The sequence below is a fragment of the Phyllobates terribilis genome, unplaced genomic scaffold, assembly GCF_046119375.1.
Source record: "Phyllobates terribilis strain yellow unplaced genomic scaffold, ASM4611937v1 Scaffold_13__5_contigs__length_258822181, whole genome shotgun sequence".
In the NCBI taxonomy this organism is placed as follows: Eukaryota; Metazoa; Chordata; class Amphibia; order Anura; family Dendrobatidae; genus Phyllobates; species Phyllobates terribilis.
In genome coordinates, this window is record NW_027362773.1 from 95223457 (window position 1) to 95242632 (window position 19176).

Genomic DNA, 19176 nt, shown 5'->3' on the forward strand with positions numbered 1-19176 from the left:
CAAAGGCAACGGTGAAAGGCAAAATTATCGAATTTGTCATTTCATAGAAGGATTCCTGACCCGACCGGGCGTCACTGGGGGCCAGATATGGAAACTTACGTAAAAAATAGAACATTTTGCAGATATTTAACCAGCGTGGTTGTGACAACCCTGACAATGTGCACTGGGAACACTGCATGCCTGAACCTCTGCCGCTGTGCGCCGTGCCGTAGGCTGGTGTCACACATCCGCAATTCAAGGTCCGACTGCCGGGACTGGTCACGGGTCTCCTGACATTAAGGACAGGGTCCCAGGTCCGTATGTTCTCTTATCCGAGAAAATGTCACACTGTGATCAGAGATGGGTGAGAGATGGATGAGAGATTGATCAGAGTTATATCAGATATAGATCAGAGATTGATCAGAAATAGATCAGAGATGGATCAGAATGTGATCCTATTTTCTCGGATGAGAAGATGGAAAAAAAAAAGTCTCCATCTTCTCCATTCTGTCAGTCCGCGAAAGACGGACTGCACTCAGATGTCATCTTGCACGGACGGGTGCGATCTGATTTATGGATGCAAATGCACGCTGTACTCTTTTCTCAGACAGACTCAGTCCGAGGAAAAAAATCGGACATGTGCACAGCCCCGCAGAATAACTTAGGTCCGAGTGCGATTTGATGATTTGTCGGATCGTACTCAGACCGAAAATATGGTCGTCTGCACGAGCCTTTAAACATATATGAGGCATCTGATTTTGAGTCAGGAGGCCTGCGGCCGGTCCGGGCATCACGGCATGTAGTTGGACCACGGTTCTGAGAAACACTTTATAGAATGGTGGTCATAAAACTGTCCCAAATTCTATCAATAATACAAGAGAGGCAGAAACACAGAAAAAAAAGGGGAAAAAAACATTAAAATGCACTAAAAATTTTTTTTTTTTTTTTTGCTGTTTTTGGATGTGGATTTAGGAGCCAGAAAAATCTGCATCATAGAAGTCTTTGTGACTATATCTGTAGGATATGTGCTAAAGGTTCAGCAAAATCGCCCCATAAAATGGGTTCGGAAATGGTTAAAAGAAGTGACATGTTCATTCTCTCTCTGCTCTCTATGCCTAACAGTATAGACTGAAAACCGCCGGCGGAGCGTAGGGGGCGCCGCAGGAACGATGGTAAAGTCTTCGGCGTCGTCCTGAAGCGACTGGCCTGAGGCCTATATGAACCGTGTGCACACACCCTTACATGTGGATTTGCTGCAGATTTCTTCTTAGGGCTAATTCACTTGTCTGATTTTTCCACATATGAGAAAAATTGAGCAATTATTCTGATCAGACTTTTATTAGTGTCATCCATTTTTCTTATACATGGAGAAATAAAATAAAAAAATTCTCCACCTTCATCTTTCTGATAGTCTGTGAAAAACAGACTGCACTCGGATACCATCCGAGTGCAGTCCGATTTTTTTCACAGACCCATTGACTTGCCTGGGCGAGTGCGATCCGACCCTTGGATCAAAATCAGACATGTCTGATATTTTCCACGGACAACTCAGTCCAAGAAAAAAAAAATGGACATGTGCACCTCCCCATAGTTTCCAGATGTAAATTACCGGAAACGTGTGGATGAGAATTTTTATGTTTTTCACTTTTTCATTTGCTGTAATCCACCGCGGATGAGAATCTGCAGCAAATCAAATTTCAGTTAATAGTTCCCCATCTGTAAATAATAAGCTGCCAATGACTGAGCGGAGCAGAATTTTGGAATGTGTCTGAAATTTTGGAATATTTACAAGGTGACTTGGTCAAATCACAGATTATTGCTGAAGGAAATTAATGTGAAATTGCAAAAAAAAAATAAAAAATGGGATAGAATTTACCTCGATTACACAAAGTCGCCGTGTTCTGCTGCCACTTTGCATTCATCATGGCAATAAATCCAAAATTTGACTGCACCAGGTAAATAAAGACGAAGGCTATGTGCACACATTCTGCACATGACGGAATCAAAAAAGCAAAATACCAGGAAGTATCAAAAACAAAGCAGCTCAATACAGATAGCAAAAAGAGACAAACAAATGCAGCGTCAAACACGCGATAAAAACACAATGAAAAAAAAAACTAATTTACATAATAGGTACAAAAAATCTGCAACGTCAAAGCCTCATGGTGGGAATGTAGCCTTATAGAAACCATTCAATGCATGCTCAGGTGACTGCTGCCCCTAGTGGTGAGTGTGGTGCACTGTGCACAGGTGGTTGATGCTGCTCAGCCCCAGCCCTATAGGTTGTGGGGAGGATCAGCACCTGTTACCTGCAGCTGGAGGATTACAGCAAAACCAACAGGAAAACTCTAAGTTCTGTCCACTATGAAATCCCCATCTGTGATCTCCGGCTTCATCTAGCAACAGTAAGTCACCAGAAAGCAGCTACATAAATGTTGTGGTGTTATTGGTATTTATGTGTTTGTGATACAAACAACTTGATAAACTTGTATAATCACCAGCGGAGCACACAGGATTGTGTATTATGTGTTATTGTTCCATAGCACTAAATGCCCTGAATTATGTGTGCAAAAGTTGCATAATTAATGCTGCTATAACCTGGGTATCTTCTGTATATAGTGATACGGACTATATTGCAACAACCTAGGAATCTCTTGTATAGTATTATATATGTACCACTGGTATAACCTGGGCATCTTCTGTATATAGTGCTATAGACCATATTGGAACAACCTAGGAATCTCTTGTATGGTATAATATATGTACAGCTGGTATAACCTGGGTATCGCCTGTATATAATTATATATGTACAGCTGGTATAACCTGGGCATCTCCTATATATAATTGTATATGCACAGCTGGTATAATGTGGGGATCTTCTGTATATAACTTACTCCAGCTGTACATACATAATTATATACAGTAGATTCCTAGGTTGTATCAACTTGGTTCATATCACTGTATACAGGAAAATGGATATGGGTCATATTGGTACAACCTAGGAATTTCCTGTATAGTATTATATATGTATAATAATACTATACATGAAATTCCTTGTGGGTATTGCATTTTCTGTATATAATTATATATGTACAGCTGGTATAAGCTCTATATCTTTCTGTATATTGTGATATGGACCATGCTGATATAACCTGGGTGTTTTCTGTATATATTTCTATATGTACAGTTGGTATCTCCTGTATCTAATTTTATATATGTACAGCTGGTATAACCTGGGCATTGTCTGTTTTACTGTATATGTACATCTTCCTATAGGTAGTGATATGGACTGTGCTGGTATAACCTGGGCTTTTTTTTTTAGAGTGTATTGAATGGCACCAATGCCCATCCACCCTTGCCATGTTCTGCATCTCCCCTTGCCGCCAGGCCTGGTATCATTGGAAATTGTAATCTTGAAAAACCTTCACTCAAGGAGAATTCATTTTGACGTTTTATTCATCCCCGGCTAATAAAGTGCTTCAAGATGGCAGTCATTATCAAAACAATTATCCAAGTGGATAGTCCAAGCATTATCTGAATTGTTCATCCAGCCCTAATGGGCTGCGCACGGCGAGGATTTCCGCCTATCGCCTCATCTTGTCAGTAATGGGTTTAATGCCCCTTAATCTCGGCGTATGGGAGCGGAGCGAGCGCCTATTTGATATCAAATGAATGTATTTGTATTAAGTTTATCATTAACCACTAATTCCCATCATTTTCTATAACTAACACGGGCTGAGCGCGGTGCTGAGCGCGGGGCTCACGGATCAGGAAAATGTTTCCTTTCGACAGATCGGCAAAGTTCTGGATAATGAGTGTAATGTCCGTGTGATTCCGAGCCAAATCTGTCTTTTGTCTTTGATAATCGCTATCGAGAAATCCATTACGGAGTTTTATCTTCTACGGATCCTTCGACCTTCCTTCAATGACATTCAATCACGGCTGGATAATCCTTTTATTTTATTTTTGTAACTTTTTTTTTTTCGATACACGTTATGTTTCAATTTTGGTCATCCCCATACATATCCAGGGGATCCTACCAAAAAAGTCAATCTCTTCCTTTTATCCTCATTTTAATGTCCTTCATTCTCTGCGGATTTCTTAAAGGGGGTTGTCCACCTTTTGGGACATTTTTTTTTTTTTCTATTTTCATTTTTTTTTTACTTAAATGCATGTAAAATTATTTTTGCAGTTGGCTTTCTTTAAAAAAGTTTTGCACGGTTTGGTTTTAACAAGCCCTTTTGTTTCCTTGCATATTCATGTGGTCATAAATCAGACATAAAAAAAAAAAAAAAAAAAAAAGGCACAAGCTCCCTGTCGGACCGTTAAAATGAGCTCACTGACAGATTCTCAGTTAACTTGTGTTAACAGACAGTGCAACACAGAGGCTATAGAAGTCCAACAAATAAAAATACATCAGAAAAAAATGTTTGTGATTCGATTCGGACGAACGTAGCAAGGTGGCGGCCAGACGGACACTATTTTGCTGGATTCTTTTGAGAGCCAGGAAAGAATTAATATAAAATGCTTGATACTCGCCTGTGCCATGCCCCCTCTTGCCTTGCGCCTCCTCTGCAGCCGCATCCCCCCAATCCCCTGCATCGGTCTTTGGTGTTTTCGGCGCCTCCTCTCCATCACTGAGGCCAGTGGTGGAAAAGAATCCCTGGAAGAACTAAAAATCAATGTGGAGAATCGAGGTCGATCAGACGAGGCAGTGTAAGACAGGTGAGAATAATATACTTTATTTTTTTAACCCCTTCCCTCCCATTTGTTTATTATGCGTTAGGGTCTTCACAGCAATCCGTTTTGACAGATTTTATTTAGCCAATATCCGATCTCCCGGCCAATTCAAATGATCCTGCTTGAAAATTGGAGATTGGCTTATCTATGGTCCTTATCTGTAACATTAGTAGGCTCGTTGCATAAGACAAGAAGTTTAATCCCCGAGTTCACCGTGACCTTGCGGCAGTCGTGGTGGAGGAGTCACTCGGCAGAAAAGTCAGTCAGGCAGTCAGGCTGTGAACCATCCCAATCTGACTTGATCACTGTCATAGAAAACATTAAGATCCATAAACCACTCTAGTGAAGGGGTATTCACCCCTTTCCCCACACACACAGAATTTCCAGAAGGAGGACAGGAGCTTACATTCCGTGAAGTAGAATTACACAGTTTAACATATGGGAATTAAGGAAATTATGTATAGCTAAGTGACAGAGCAAGTTTAAAATTCCTTTAGAAGTCCAGACTCCCTGGTGGCGACAGGTAATTATGACAGGATACCTATTGTGATGAAGTTTGGTGTTTGATTAGAGGAGGGGCAGTAGGTTCCTCCCCATTATGAGCTGCTATGATGAAAGAACTTCCCCAGGCTTTGTATCTCCGATGGGAAGTTATGAATTTTGGGGTTTGCATAGATTCAATATTGATGGGACAACTTCAGGACTAATCGGGGAAGAACATGCATATTTTCTTATTACTGTGACACCTGCCTATAAGCTCCAAATCAATAGTGGCTAGATAACATGGCATGGCTATTGTCAGCTTACTTTCTATGGAAAGGTAAAATCCTGATAAAAAATATGGCGGCGATCTCGTACGTCTGCGATCTTCAGACGTGAAGATATTATTAATGTTGGGAATTTCATAAATTCCTGATGGGCTGGGAACATCCCATGTGAGGGATGTGGTGTGGGGGTGTAACTTAGGTGCTGATAAAAAGACAAGGCAAGTTATGATCTGTGTTCAATGCTAAGGAAGATACATATCAGTGTAGGCTTGATGTCACGGGTCTGTCAGATGTAACAGACAGTCACCCTGCATTTGGTTGTAGAACATCTCTTTGTTTGGCATTACAGACACCTTCTTAGATCTGTCTCACTCTAGGACCCAGCGGCTACCTCCCTCCTGCTAATTGACACCCAGACCTGGGTGCTTAAATACTTTGCTTGCTACAGGGAGGTGCCGGATATATTCACATGTTCCCTTGTGAAGGCTTGGAGCTATTGCAGTTTGGTTACTTCCTCTCTGGTGCTTAGGAGGACGTTTGGTGTAATCTCCCTGAAGTCGGCTCAAGCCAAGTTACTTTCCCCCATGTTTGTCTCCCTTGTCTTTAGTTGTTAGTGGGGACTGACTAGTGCTCACCCCCCCTTCCCTATCCAGGGCAAAGCTCTAGGGAAATACAGGGTTTAGATTCTTGTGCGGCGATTGTTGAGGAATCAATATAGGGACGCTAGGGGAGACAGGGTGATATCACATCAACCTAGGAGGTCTCCACTCCCCCTTTACCTAGTGTCTGGGCTCTCTTCCCTTCTTATTGCACTTAGTATTTCCTACACCTTGGTTAACATGGATCAAGTGTCACGCAAACGTCTTCAATGGGATAGCTTCCACTTCCGCTAAGCTGAGCCATCTCTGTGACCAGCGTAGTAAGTTTTCTCTGTTAATCCATTTTATTTTATGTAACTGTATATGCTGTATTGTTTTGCCCCCTTTGGAAAAATCTTTTGTATATTAAACACTGCCCATCATTCTGGATTAAATATAAAATGTAATAGTTCTGTGTTCCTTTTGTTCTGTAAACCGCACACCTTAAGCTATACACTAGCAGAAATCAGGTGTCAAGTCAGCCTATATAAATGACTGGGGGTGGCAGCGAGTAGTTCTTGGGTTAACAGTGACCGTACCGGGGGAGGGGTGATATGTATATGTATGTACAATACAGACCAAATGTTTGGACACACCTTCTCATTTAAAGATTTTTCTGTATTTTCATGACTATGAAAATTGTACATTCACACTGAAGGCATCAAAACTATGAATTAACACATGTGGAATTATATACTTAACAAAAAAGTGTGAAACAACTGAAAATATGTCTTATATTCTAGGTTCTTCCAAGTAGCCACCTTTTGCTTTGATGACTGCTTTGCACACTCTTGGCATTCTCTTGATGAGCTTCAAGAGGTAGTCACCGGAAATGGTTTTCACTTCACAGGTGTGCCCTGTCAGGTTTAATAAGTGGGATTTCTTGCCTTATAAATGGGGTTGGGACCATCAGTTGTGTTGCGCAGAAGTCAGGTGGATACACAGCAGATAGTCCTACTGAATTGACTGTTAGAATTTGCATTATGGCAAGAAAAAAGCAGCTAAGTAAAGAAAAACGAGTGGCCATCATTACTTTAAGAAATGAAGGTCAGTCAGTCCAAAAAATTGGGAAAACTTTGAAAGTGTCCCCAAGTGCAGTTGCAAAAACTATCAAGCGCTACAAAGAAACTGGCTCACATGAGGACCGCCCCAGGAAAGGAAGACCAAGAGTCACCTCTGCTTCTGAGGATAAGTTAATCCGAGTCACCAGCCTTAGAAATCGCAGGTTAACAGCAGCACAGATTAGAGACCAGGTCAATGCCACACAGAGTTCTAGCAGCAGACACATCTCTACAACAACTGTTAAGAGGAGACTTTGTGCAGCAGGCCTTCATGGTAAAATAGCTGCTAGGAAACCAATGCTAAGGACAGGCAACAAGCAGAAGAGACTTGTTTGGGCTAAAGAACACAAGGAATGGACATCAGACCAGTGGAAATCTGTGCTTTGGTCTGATGAGTCCAAATTTGAGATCTTTGGTTCCAACCACCGTGTCTTTGTGCGACGCAGAAAAGGTGAACGGATGGACTCTACATGCCTGGTTCCCACCGTGAAGCATGGAGGAGGAGGTGTGATGGTGTGGGGGTGCTTTGCTGGTGACACTGTTGGGGATTTATTCAAAATTGAAGGCATACTGAACCAGCATGGCTACCACAGCATCTTGCTGCGGCATGCTATTCCATCCGGTTTGCGTTTAGTTGGACCATCATTTATTTTTCAACAGGACAATGACCCCAAATACACCTCCAGGCTGTGTAAGCGCTATTTGACCAAGAGAGAGAGTGATGGGGTGCTACGCCAGATGACCTGGCCTCCACAGTCACCAGACCTGAACCCAATCGAGATGGTTTTGGGTGAGCTGGACCGCAGAATGAAGGCAAAAGGGCCAACAAGTGCTAAGCATCTCTGGGAACTCCTTCAAGATTGTTGGAAGACCATTTCCGGTGACTACCTCTTGAAGCTCATCAAGAGAATGCCAAGAGTGTGCAAAGCAGTCATCAAAGCAAAAGGTGGCTACTTGGAAGAACCTAGAATATAAGACATATTTTCAGTTGTTTCACACTTTTTTGTTAAATATATAATTCCACATGTGTTAATTCATAGTTTTGATGCCCTCAGTGTGAATGTACAATTTTCATAGTCATGAAAATACAGAAAAATCTTTAAATGAGAAGGTGTGTCCAAACTTTTTGTCTGTACTGTGTATATATATATATATCAGACATACTGATAGGGAATTTAGATTGTGAGGCCCAATGGCGACAGTGACGATAATGTCTGTAAATTTTCTGAATTGTAAAGCGCTGCGGAATATGTTGGCGCTATATAAATAAAAAGATTATTATATATTATTCCATGTGCTGTAATCGGAGGCTTACATACCATATGCTCACTGTTAGTTTACCAATAACCGGCCTTTTAGTGGAAACAGCCTGCAGTCTCCTCCGTTAGTCGTTGGTCAATCCCCTAATTGTCTGGACGATAAGGGACAGCAGAGAGCTGTTCACGACAAAAATATAACAGCGGGTACATTTGCTCAACCTCCCAGGCTGTGATCTTTGACAATTGATGGCAGCGGTGGGATTTTTGTGGTCTCTCCAGTGTCATTCCTTGACAATTGGTGGCAAGAGGTGGAATATTACAGAACATTAGTGGCTGGTTTAAGCAATCATCTCTGTCACTGAAAACTTGCATGGTTCTTTTCCAGAATTCTGTGCAAAGTTTTGAGGACTCAGACGCAATGTTTTTATTTTTCATCTGGAACATTACTGTACATGTAGCGGTTACATCCCATCCCCTCCTTTGTTTTTCTGTCCTATCTTTTGTTTTTCAATGATGGCTTTGTGGCGACCCTGCGGGTCCAATTGCCACTGAGGTACTGCACCTCACCCAGAGGTGTGGTGCCCCACTCTCAGGTAAGGAGGGAGCACTACCCGGGACCCACCCACCAGCATCCAACACTACACCATTCCAGACCAGCAGGCAGGGCAAGATGCACTTGGTCACGGCTGAGCCCTGTCTCTGGCTGGAGGGGGGTGGAACCAAAGGTGAGGAAACCATGTAGTGGGTGTGGGTGGAGGAAGCAGCCAAGAGGAGCACCCTAGCAGAGGGTATAAGAATCATAGAATCATAGAATGGTAGAGTTGGAAGGGACCTCCTGGGTCATCTGGTCCAACCCCCTGCTCAGTGCAGGATTCACTAAATCATCTCAGACAGATATCTGTCCAGCCTCTGTTTGAAGACGTCCATTGAAGGGGAACTCACCACCTCTCGTGGCAGCCTGTTCCACTCATTAATCACTTTAACTGTCAAAAAGTTTTTTCTAATATCTAATCTGTCTCCTCCCATTTAGTTTCATCCCATTGTTTCTAGTCTTTCCTTGTGCAAATGAGAATAAAGATGATCCTTCTACAATGTGACAGCCCTTGACATATTTGTAGACAGCTATTAAGTCTCCTCTCAGTCTTCTTTTTTGCAAGCTAAACATTCCCAAATCCTGCAACCGTTCCTCATAGGACATGGTTTGCAGACCGGTCACCATTCTGGTCGCTCTTCTCTGAACTTGCTCCAGTTTGTCGATGTCTTTTTTAAAATGTGGTGCCCAAAACTGGACACAGTATTCCAGATGAGGTCTGACCAAAGAGGAGTAAAGTCCGATAATAACTTCACGTGATCTAGACTGTATGCTTCTGTTAATACATCCCAGAATTGTATTTGCCTTTTTTGCTGCTGCATCACACTGTTGACTCATGTTCAGTCTATGATCTATTAGTATACCTAAGTCTTTTTCACATGTACTGTTGCTTAGCTCTATTCCTCCCATTCTGTATATGCTTTTTTCATTTTTATTGCCCAGATGTAGTACTTAGCATTTTTCCCTGTTAAAACCCATTCTGTTGGTTACAGCCCACTGCTCCAGTTTATTTAGGTCTTTTTGAATCCTCTCTCTCTCTTCTCTAGTATTAGCTATCCCTCCTAGCTTTGTGTCATCAGAAAATTTAATTAGTTTACCCTCAATTCCTTCATCTAAATCATTGATAAAGATGTTGAACAATACAGGTCTTCTAGCCCAGGAGGGAGGTCCTGCTTGTGACAGGTCCAGACAGGAGGGGGCCCAGAGTAAGGGGCCCATAAGAAGGAAGAAGAGACAGAGGGGGTCTCAGGGGCATGGGAGCGCGGACACCGTCGAGTGGAGGGACGAGGCCGCACAAGGGGACCGGCTCCAGACTAGTTGAGAACAACCAGGCTCAGCTAGCCAACCGGAGGCCGCAGCATTTTCAAGGTGCATAAACAATAGAACCGAACTGTCATCGTTGTGCAATCTATATAGAAATAGTGCACTGGGAACCCCAATTAGAATCAATAAACCTACAGAGAATACGGAGTAAATTCCCACTCAACAATAAAGATATTAGTGATAAAAACACATATTTATTCAATCATTTAAAATATAGATACAAAAAATATATATAAAAATAGTGAGTCATTCGGGGTAGGAGTCACATCAGCAGAGCCGCAGGGGTACATAAATCCTCATGCCCTTAATACAACAGTAAATATAGAGTTAAACAGAGTAGCATCATACAGCAGATGGAAAGCAGTCTAATATAAAAAAAATTAGCAATTAATGACAAATGACCATCTACAAAAATCTGTCTATAAACAGTAGGCTAGCAGGTGAAACCACCCTCCACCTAAGGATCTGGTGTATTATAAATGCAGTCATTTTCAAGTTAGATGAGGCTTACCCATGTAAACAATGGGGATTAGCATGCGACCCTTGAAGCCCCGACGCGCGTTTCGCGTTGCTTCTTCGGGGGGCTGTGTGAGCATTTTCAAGGTGTTGCAGCCGAAATCCACAATTACATCGCCGAAAGGTGGCCACATAGGGTCCAGGGGACTGAGAGTAAATCGCCCGACAAGGCCCGAGGCCACTGGCTTGGGTCACTGATTGTGAGGTGCAGGGCAGGAGGGCGAGAGCCAGTGCAGGGAGACAGCCAGAGAGGCACATAAGAAGGGAATTCCGACTAAGTGTACCTGAACTGCCTGGGAGTTGGCTGGATCCCTTCCTTGGAGAACACAGGACGACGTGGGCGGTTATAACCGGCTGCAGTGATAACCTGGAACTGCCTAAGAACTGTGAGTAAAGCCTGAAGACTGCACCCCACTGTGTCCTTGATTTATTGCTGCGTCACTGGCCCTGCACTACACTGTCCCTGCCAACAACATCTACCTCATCAAGTCCCATACACTGCCCTGGGGCTTAGCTCTGCCCGTTTAGAGCTGCACTATCTATGCTGCGTCACCATCAGCCCCAGTGGATCTGCACCGCAGTGGCGGCTCCATATAGCCGCATACCACGGGTGGCGTCACGAACTTTATCCCCAAATCTTTATTGCCCCAATTGACTCTTCACTTTATTTTATTGACCGCCCTGGGCCACGGACTGGGTCACTGCCACCGTGACAACCAGAATAGAAAAGGACCGGCCCGACTACCGAGTACCCCACGGCCCAGTGGGCGCGTCAGCTGCAGTAGGGGAACCCTGATATAACCAGCAGACCAAGGATGTTCCTATTGCCCTCTGTACTATGAGACAGATTCACTCCATGGCCAAAACCAGGCACCAAATGATTGCTCGACTGTTGCAATGTGACGCAGAGCAGGTCTGTCACCCAAGCCCTGATGAAGGGGAGACCAACCAAGGCGTAGGTGGCACTGCTGAAGAGGTCCCACCTGTGAATGCCAGCCATACACGTAATCAGTGTAGTGTGGACCCCCTCCTTCAGATGGCCTTGCAGCAACTCAACACAGGCGATTGCGAGGGATGTCTGAATTTGATTCTTCAATTCCAAGAGGGAGCAAGTGTGGCGCCCCTAAGGGTTCAGTCGCCACAGGGGTACTGCACCTCAGATAGAGGTGTGGTATCTCCTCTTCCGGGTAAGGATGGAGCATTTCTCGGGACCCCACTTTACCACTCAACACTACACCACTCCTGTCCTCTAGGGGGCCTAAGTGCACCAGGATGCTGCCCAGGATAGAAGAGATGGGGGAACCAAAGATAGGGGGAACCATGTAGTGGGTGAGGGTGGAGGACACACTTTTAGGATACACTTATAGATTCATATATATCTAACGTCCATCTTAAGTTCAAGGTCTTCGAGGGTCTTCTGTCAGGGTCCAGCAAGAGTCTGTAGCTGACTGAAGATACACGGTCCTCGTTCTCTGGCCTTGAGACGAGGAGCGGGTCAGAGTTAACCACTGTCTCTGCCCGGTCAAGGTCCTGACCTAAGAAGGCCTTGGAGGGGAGCAGAGGAGATAGGCTCCACAGGCAAAAGGATCCCAGGGGGATATGGACGGAGCGGAGTCGCCACCTGTATTCTTTATTCTGGCCTAGTCAGAGGGATTCCTGCTGCAAGAGGGGTGACCGGCCCCCGATATCTGACTTTTGCTACTTCACGTCTCTGTCAGAAAAGCCCGGAGGCTTAGTGGATCCCAGGGGAATACGGACAGAGCGGAGTCGCCACCTGTATCTCTCACACTACCACGTTCATAGCACAGGTGGCGTAGTCGAGCAAACCACTCATCCTAAAAGAAGCCCATTATTTTTAATGTGACAGCCCTGGGCACGGAACGGGTCTAGGCCACGACTGCATTCCCTCACATCAGCAAGGCCCGGCTCCGAGTAACCCCATTTCCCAGGGAGGGCGAGGCGTCACACAAGCTACAGGCCCAAGCCGACCGAGAGGCTGCAGTGTGAGAGCGACAGGCTCAAGCCGAATGTCAGTACCAGTTAGAGTCAGCCCAAATCCAAATGGAGAAATGTCCAGCAATGCCCACCGCTTTAAACCCTGTCCTGAGGGTTTTCCTGTAATGGAAAGGGACTTGGATGTGTTTCTGCAGGCGTTTGAAAAGGCCTGCAGACAGTACCAGCTGCCTGCGGACCAGTGGACCCGATATTTAACACCCGGGCTCCGAGGCAAAGCTCTGGAAGTGTTTGCCTCTCTCCCTCGAGACCAGGGGAAATATCATACGCTCTCTGTTAGTTTCCTAATAACTGGCCTATTAGTGGAAACAACCTGCAGCCTCCTCCATTAATTGTCAGTCAATCGCCTAATTGTCCAGATGATGGGGGGCAGCAGAGAGCTGTTTGTGACAAAAAGATAACAGCGGGTGCATCTGCGCGACCTCCAAGGCTGTGATCTCTGACAATTGGTGACAGTGGTGTGATTCTGCGTGGTTTCTCCGCTGTCATTCCTTGACAATCACCATTATTGATTGACGTCCCTGAGTGTGGTACATGGCATTTCAAGCCCACCTGGTGCATGTGCAGTACACCCAGCTTCTCTACATGAGATCCGGTAGCCACCATGCTATCTAAGGGTGGCTTGAGATGACGTATTCCATGCTTGGGGATGTCCATCAAGCCACTGTGACTCTTTTGCTTCCATCTTTGTGACTCCTGTATTTGCATGCTGCGTGTGCAAGAATTAAAAAACTTTTTTTTTCCTTATAATGCAGCAACTGATATGACCTTTATTGACACCTAAATAAAACTGATTAGGTAGAGTAAAAGGATGAGGTGGCGCTATAGGGATGTAGAGTCTACAGGAAAGTTTGACAGCATTTTAACATTTAATCTGCAGTCACCACTAGGGGGAGCTCACTGTATACGGATATAACCAAGTTCCATGTGTAAACAGTTTGCAGTAAGTAGAGCTCCCCCTGGTGGCAACAGGTGGCAACAGACAGCAAGACTAAACCCTATGAAGGGGTATATCTGCTCTGCTCCTCACTTCTGTAGCAGGAGGTGAGCAGGGGCCAGTGATCTCATGCCTACTGATACCTGCAAGGTCACAAAGATGATTGACAAGTATCATGCACCTGCTCCTTTTTAATGCATGCAACCGTCAGGAATGAGTAGATGTGACATTAAGGGCTGCGCTCACATCCTAAGCCGGAATTCCTCTTTATTATTACGGCAATATCGGGGGATGGGGTACTTTGCGTCAAAAAAAGCAAACTTTACTGTTCTATGTACAAGAATATAACTACTATAATACTGCTCCTATGTACAAGAATATAACTACTATAATACTGCTCCTATGTACAAGAATATAACTACTATAATACTGCCCCCTATGTACAAGAATATAACTACTATAATATTGCCCCCTATGTACAAGAATATAACTACTATAATACTGCCCCCTATGTACAAGAATATAACTACTATAATACTGCTCCTATGTACAAGAATATAACTACTATAATACTGCCCCCTATGTACAAGAATATAACTACTATAATACTGCCCCCTATGTACAAGAATATAACTACTATAATACTGCCCCCTATGTACAAGAATATAACTACTATAATACTGCCCCCTATGTACAAGAATATAACTACTATAATACTGCCCCCTATGTACAAGAATATAACTACTATAATACTGCTCCTATGTACAAGAATATAACTACTATAATACAGTACTACCCCTGTGTACAAGAATATAACTACTATAATACTGCCCCCTATGTACAAGAATATAACTACTATAATACTGCCCCCTATGTACAAGAATATAACTACTATAATACTGCTCCTATGTGCAAGAATATAACTACTATAATACTGCCCCCTATGTACAAGAATATAACTACTATAATACTGCCCCCTATGTACAAGAATATAACTACTATAATACTGCCCCCTATGTACAAGAATATAACTACTATAATACTGCTCCTATGTACAAGAATATAACTACTATAATACAGTACTACCCCTGTGTACAAGAATATAACTACTATAATACTGCCCCCTATGTACAAGAATATAACTACTATAATACTGCCCCCTATGTACAAGAATATAACTACTATAATACTGCCCCCTATGTACAAGAATATAACTACTATAATACTGCTCCTATGTACAAGAATATAACTACTATAATACTGCTCCTATGTGCAAGAATATAACTACTATAATACTGCCCCCTATGTACAAGAATATAACTACTATAATACTGCCCCCTATGTACAAGAATATAACTACTATAATACTGCCCCCTATGTACAAGAATATAACTACTATAATACTGCTCCTATGTACAAGAATATAACTACTATAATACAGTACTACCCCTGTGTACAAGAATATAACTACTATAATACTGCCCCTATGTACAAGAATATAACTGCTATAATACTGCCCCCTATGTACAAGAATATAACTACTATAATACTGCCCCCTATGTACAGGAATATAACTACTATAATACTGCTCCTATGTACAAGAATATAACTACTATAATACTGCCCCCTATGTACAAGAATATAACTACTATAATACTGCCCCCTATGTACAAGAATATAACTACTATAATACTGCCCCCTATGTACAAGAATATAACTACTATAATACTGCTCCTATGTACAAGAATATAACTACTATAATACAGTACTACCCCTGTGTACAAGAATATAACTACTATAATACTGCCCCCTATGTACAAGAATATAACTACTATAATACTGCCCCCTATGTACAAGAATATAACTACTATAATACTGCCCCCTATGTACAAGAATATAACTACTATAATACTGCTCCTATGTACAAGAATATAACTACTATAATACTGCTCCTATGTGCAAGAATATAACTACTATAATACTGCCCCCTATGTACAAGAATATAACTACTATAATACTGCCCCCTATGTACAAGAATATAACTACTATAATACTGCCCCCTATGTACAAGAATATAACTACTATAATACTGCTCCTATGTACAAGAATATAACTACTATAATACAGTACTACCCCTGTGTACAAGAATATAACTACTATAATACTGCCCCTATGTACAAGAATATAACTGCTATAATACTGCCCCCTATGTACAAGAATATAACTACTATAATACTGCCCCCTATGTACAGGAATATAACTACTATAATACTGCTCCTATGTACAAGAATATAACTACTATAATACTGCTCCTATGTACAAGAATATAACTACTATAATACTGCTCCTGTGTACAAGAATATAACTACTATAATACTGCCCCCTATGTACAAGAATATGATTACTATAATACTGCCCCCTATGTACAAGAATATAACTACTATAATACTGCCCCCTATGTACAAGAATATAACTACTATAATACTGCCCCCTATGTACAAGAATATAACTACTATAATACTGCCCCCTATGTACAAGAATATAACTACTATAATACTGCCCCCTATGTACAAGAATATAACTACTATAATACTGCTCCTATGTACAAGAATATAACTACTATAATACTGCCCCCTATGTACAGGAATATAACTACTATAATACTGCTCCTATGTACAAGAATATAACTACTATAATACTGCTCCTGTGTACAAGAATATAACTACTATAATGCTGCCCCCTATGTACAGGAATATAACTACTATAATACTGCTTCTATGTACAAGGATCAGGATCTAAGTAGAACAGTTTCCCTCCTGTGATATAAGGTACATCTTGACGATTTCTGTCTGTAAGACGACACATTCTGGAGTGATTTTTCTTTTTCTCCAGAGCGGTGACTTTTGCCAGGAGACAGATTATGGTTGATTACACCAATGTGAGGAGCAGTAAACCTCTGTAATTCAGGTGAGCCCCTGATGTGAAGCTGCGCTCCCTGTAAAGACCATGTTCTAGAAAAGTAAATTACTGTCCACACAAGCAGTGAATTGCAAGTGACGCAGACTTGGAGATGACTCCGGCGTCTTGTATGGGCTCCCAGGCTGTTCCTCGGCCGCCTTGGATGAGATAAGGTAAAATGGGAATTCCAAGACGTCCAAGGTCGGAGCTGACACTATTAGTGTTGAGCCACCCCCGTAGTGTTCGAGTTCGGTTCGGTTCGTCGAACACCCGTGTGTTCGCCGAACTGTTCGTCGAACACCTTCGAACACCGTTAAAACCAATGGCAGGCAAACAAAAACACATAGAAACACATAGAAAACACCTTCAAAGGTGTCCGAAAGCTGACAAACTGCTCAGAAGACACAACTAACACATGGAAAAGTGACAAGTACATATAGTCATGCGAAAAGAAAAGAGGTGGAGGAGTAAAAGGAGGGGGAGACACAGATATAGGCATGTCATGCCCTTCTAAAATACAAAAAGTGAGAAGCCGACACGGCCAGTCCGTTCCTGCCCGTGCCACCTCTGTGTCGCCGGGTTTGTGCCAGAGCTGCGGTGGACCCTGACGGCCAGCCCCCCTATCCCAATACTGGTGCCTGTCCGCCGGTGGGTCGAGGACCCCCACGGTGGGGGGGGAGTAACATCTGCAGAAGAAAGACCATCTTCCAGCCAAACTAAGATGTCGACTTCTTTTCGTGGACAATGTGATAAGATCCCTTTCTTACGGACACGCCCATCGCTACAAATTCTAGATGAGGCACAAAAACAGCAGGTGCTTCTACGGATATCAAGTGCTCCATCAAGTGGGCTCTCCATCACCTCAATTTCAACATCACAAATACTCCAGTCCTCAGAGGTGTCACCCCAATCGCACTTGCTTCCTCACAGCTCCCAAGTCTCCAGCTGCCCGTCTGAGTATGGGGTAACACAGATGGTTGAGTCTGCACAGCTGTTTACTCATACTATAGCCTGGGAAACGGAGGTCTGCTCCAGAGCTTCTGTTAATCCAGATGAGGAAATGATCTGATCTGATGCCCCGAATCTTTATAAGTCGGATCCAGGACCAGATGAAGAAGGTTCTGAGCATAATGTAGACCCTTGTTCCCAAACTGTAACTCCTGTTGGTGGAGACAATGATGAAGACGATGATGAGACTCAAATACCTGATTGGAGCGACAACTTGACTTTTCGGTCAGGGCAGGAAGAGATTGACTCTGAGGACGACGGGTGTGATAACACACAGGGTGATGATGACGAGGTTGGAGATCCCACTTACTGTCAACCCACAGTTAGCCAGTCGATGAGGTCAGCAGAGGAGGTGGAGGAGGATGTGACTAGCCCTGGGGATGGGGATGACTCGGTACCCGGGCATTTGCCTGGCCTTGGGGATGTCGCGGTGGTCGGCTCCCTGGCCCGTACACTGGGGTCTCTCTTTAAAAGGGTGGATAATTGTTAATTTTATAAGAGTTCATGACGCCACCTGTGGTATCTGGTGACAAGCACCAGCGCTGCAGCAGTCCACTGAGGCCAGTGATAAGGCAGCTCGATGGTATAGCTCCCCACAGGTGGAGCTAGGTCTCAGGGCAGCGTATGCAGGGGGAATGCAGGACAGGCGAGACCCAGCTGAGTCAGAGCAAGAACGGGAACGGACACGGTAGTCACTTCAGTACTGGTGGAAATTCAGGCACATCCCGGAGCACTGTAGGGTGAAGGGTGCATATCAGGATCCTCCCCAATGAGCGGGTGTAGGGCCTCCTGTTTCTTGCCTCTGCGTAGTAAGTTTCTGACCTGCCTGGAGCTAGGCCTAACTTTGTCTCGGTCCTGCGCTGGCTGACCTTGTGGTAGGGCCTTCTCTTGGAGTTCACGCTCCCAGTATGCGGGGCCTAAGCGTCTCCTGGCTCTGTTACATATCAGCACCTTAGCGATCCTGGGACTTGTAGTTCTCTAGGGATTCCGGTTATGCCTTACTGGGTCATAGAGATACCGGTAAGCTCGGATCCTGTGTCCGGTAAATGCTTCGGGGTGAGCTGGTTAAGCTCCTCTGCCCCTTATGTACTAACTCGCCACTCGCCTTCGGCCTACTTGGGCCCTCACTAGGCTATACACACTAACGGCAGCTTGCCGCGCTTCACTGATCTTACAGCACCGGCACACCTTAAGCTCTATCTGGGCTCCCTGAATCTAGCAAGCAGGAGCCTCGTGCTCCACTGCTGAACTATTAACTGCGTTCTCTAGACTAGACTGAGCTCCACTGCAGACTGACCTCTCTTAGGCTTCTCTACTGCAGGAACTCTTCAGAGGAACTGAACTGCCTAGCTCCACCTTCCCTATTTATATCCCTAACGGGCTCC